The sequence below is a fragment of the Papio anubis genome, chromosome 7 (assembly GCF_008728515.1).
Source record: "Papio anubis isolate 15944 chromosome 7, Panubis1.0, whole genome shotgun sequence".
Lineage (NCBI taxonomy): Eukaryota > Metazoa > Chordata > Mammalia > Primates > Cercopithecidae > Papio > Papio anubis.
Genome location: NC_044982.1, coordinates 774,988 through 778,086, shown reverse-complemented (window position 1 = coordinate 778,086; position 3,099 = coordinate 774,988).

Below are 3,099 nucleotides of genomic sequence, written 5' to 3'. Positions count from 1 at the left end.
TGAGCAAGAGCTTACCCATAATGAATCTGGTATTTTGAGGCCAGGTGAGGGGGTTCACACCTGTAGGCAGGAGGATTGCTTGAGCCCAGGAGTTTGAGACCAACCTGAGCAACTTAGTGAGCCCCTGTCTCTACAATAAATTACAACAATAATTAGCTGGAAGTCCCAGCTTCTTGGGAGGCTGAGGTAGGAGGATCACTTGAGCCCAGGAATTTGTGGCTGCAGTGAGCTATGATTGTAGCACTGCACTCTAGACTGGGTGACAAAGAGGGACTCTATCTCTTTTTTAAAAATGTGGTATTTCAATAAGAAAGGCTCTAATTCTCCCTGTTTGAAATATTTTTTTTTCCACTTCCAACTTTTTTTTAGGTTCAGACTGAACATGTTCAGGTTTGTTACATGTGTAAATTACATGTCACAATTACAAATGATTTCATACTGAGGTAATAAGCATAGTACGCAATAGCTAGTTTTTCAATCTTCACCTTCCTCCCACCCTTCAGCTTCTAGTAGGCCCTGATGTCTGTTGTTCCCTGCATAGTGTCCATAGGTACTCAAGGTCAAGTTCCCACTTATAAATGAGAACATGTGGTATTTCATTCTCTGTTTCTGCATTAATTCACTTAGGATAATTAACTCCAGCTGCTGCATCCATGTTGCTACGAAGGACATGATTTCATTATTTTTCATGACTGCATAGTGTTCCACAGTGTATATATACCACATTTTCTTTATCCACTCTTCTGCTGATGAGTATCTAGGTTGGATCCTTGCTTTTGCTATTTTGAATAGTGCTGTAGTGAACATATGAGTGCATGTGTCTTTTGGTAGAACAATTTATATTCCTTTGGGAAGAAAGGAATATAAATACTGGGATTCCTGTGTCAAGTGGTAGTTCTATTTCAAGTTCTTTGAGAAATCTCCAAATTGCTTTCCATAGTGGCTGAACTACATTACCTTTCTACAGTGAGCCCCGAATATCCCCAAGACAGGTCTCGGTGATTTGGAAGTTAAGGTCACCTGTGACACAGCCCAGGAAGTCCCTGATGACATCACACGTCCAAGGTAGTTAGAGGTACAGTTTGCTTATACATTTGGGAGACATGAGACATCATCCAATGTGAAGATGTGCATTTTGGTTCCAGTCCTGGTAAAGGCAGGACAAGCTCAAGTAGGGGCTTCCACTGGGTTAGAGAGTGAATGAAAGTGACAAAATTTTGCATTCTTTTGAGTCCTTGATAAACCTTCCACTGAATATACAACTTAGTCTGGCTCAGTGGATCTTCATTTTTACATAAACATTAGAAAGGAGGAAGCAATCAGACATTCATTTGTCTCACATGCACCTCAGAGGGATGCCTTTGAATAGAATGGGAGGCAAGTTTGCCCTAAGCAGTTCCCAGCTTGACTTTTCCTCTAGCTTCATGATTTTGGGATCCCAAGATTTATTTTCCTTTCACACTACTAACAGTACATAAGTGTTCTGTTTTCTGTGCAGCCTCACCAACATCTGTTGTTTTTTTGACTTTTTAAGGATAGCCATTCTGACTGGTTTGAGATGGTATCTCTCTGTGGTTTTGATTTGCATTGCTTTAATGGTTAGTGGTGTTGAACATTTCTTCATATGCTTGTTGGCTACACATATGTCTTCACTTGAGAAGTGTCTGTTCGTGTTGTTTGCCCATTTTTTAATAAGGTTGTTTGGTTTTTGCTTGCTGATTTATTTAAGTTCCTTGTAGATTCTTGATATCAGACCTTTCTCACACGCTGATATGGTTTGGCTTTGTGTCGTCAACCAAATCTCATCTCAAATAGTAATCCTCATGTGACAAGGGATGGACCTGGTGGAAGGTAACTGGGTCATGGGGGTGGTTTCCCCCATGCTGTCCTCATGTTCTCATGATAGTGAGTGAGTATTCATGAGATCTGATGGTTTTATCAATGTGTAGTGGTTCCTCCTTCATTCTCTCTATCTCTCTGTCTCTCATCTGCTGCCATGTGTCACATGCCTGCTTCCACTTCCACCATGATTGCAAGTTTCCTGAGTCCCTGACCCTGACTACACAGAACTGTGAGTCAATTAAACCTCTTTTCTTTACAAATTACCCACTTTCAGGCAGTTCTTTATAGCAGTGTGAAAACAGACTAATATGGTAAATTGGTACCAGGAGTGGGGAACTGCTAAAAAGATAACTCGAAATCTGGAAGCAACTTTGGAACTGGGTTCCTCCAGGCAGAAGTTGGAATAGTTTTGAGCACTTGAAAGAAGACAAGAAGATGTGGGAAAGTTTGGAACTTCCAGAGACTTGTTGAGTGGTTTTGACCAAAATGCTGATAGTGACATGAACGTCCAAGCTGAGATTTTCTTTGGTGGTGAGGGCTAAACTCTGATATTTTTTATGTTGCCCAAATTGCTATCTAAGGAGTCTGGGGAGTCATGCTCTACAAATCATAAATTCTCATCATATGGGTTTTATTTAAACCTATATATCATGATTTATTTTCCAAACTGACTCTGGCATAACATTATGAGACAAATAAGAAAATCAAAATATTTTTACCCCAAAACATGTTTCTTTGCCCTAGTCTGAGATGGCCCTGCAGGCCTGGCATGGTGGCTCATGCCTGTAATCACAGCACTTTGGGAGGCTGAGGCAGGAGGATCACCTGAGGTCGTGAGTTTGAGACCAGCCTGACCAGCATGGAGAAACCCTGTGTCTACTAAAAACACAAAATTAGCCAGGTGTGGTGGCACATGCCTGTAATCCTAGCTACTCAGGAGGCTGAGGCAGGAGAACTGCTTGAACCCAGGAGGTGGAGGTTGCAGTGAGCTGAGATCATGCCATTGTACTCCAACCTGGGCAACAAGAGGAAAACTCCACCAGAAAGAAAGAAAGAAAAAGAGAGAGAGAGAAAGAAAGAAAGAAAAAGAGAGAGAGAGAAAGAAAGGGAGAAAGAGAGAAAGAAAGAGAGAGAAAGAAAGAAAGGGAGAAAGAGAAAGAAAGAAAGAAAGAAAGAAAGAAAGAAAGAAAGAAAGAAAGAAAGAAAGAAAGAAAGAAAGAAAGGGAGAAAGAGAAAGAAAGAAAGAAAGAAAGAAAG